This window comes from Habropoda laboriosa, unplaced genomic scaffold (assembly GCF_001263275.1).
Source record: "Habropoda laboriosa isolate 0110345459 unplaced genomic scaffold, ASM126327v1 scaffold3217, whole genome shotgun sequence".
NCBI classification, from domain to species: Eukaryota; Metazoa; Arthropoda; class Insecta; order Hymenoptera; family Apidae; genus Habropoda; species Habropoda laboriosa.
Genome location: NW_017103225.1, coordinates 1 through 483, shown reverse-complemented (window position 1 = coordinate 483; position 483 = coordinate 1).

Sequence of the window (483 nt, the reverse complement as noted above, 5' to 3'; positions counted from 1 at the left end):
TACCGGTACGATACTCGTAATCTAAATGGAGTACGATTCTGCTATGAATTCTGGACATCGGCGCCTAATTTTCGAACTACGATATGGGGGAATATACAGATAATTAAATATTTCGAATTTGAATAAAATTCCTTCAGCCTAATGTATCCAACGAAATATTACCATTCTTTGATACAGAATACAAAGGTTTGGTTTGTTATTCATAGCTCAAACTGTTCCTGCCATAATGTTAAACGAAACGAATATACACATATAACGTCGCACATGGTTATAGTAGTACTTCGCGACCTTCGCATATAATACTGGGACGATTCGCGTCCTCTAAATGGCGTACGATTCTGCTGCATTCTGGACATCGGCGCCGAATTTTCGAACTACGATGTGGGGGAATATACAGATAATTAAGTATTTCGAATTTATATATAATTCCTTCAGGTAAATGTATCCAACGAAATCTTACAATTGTTTGATCCCAAATATAAA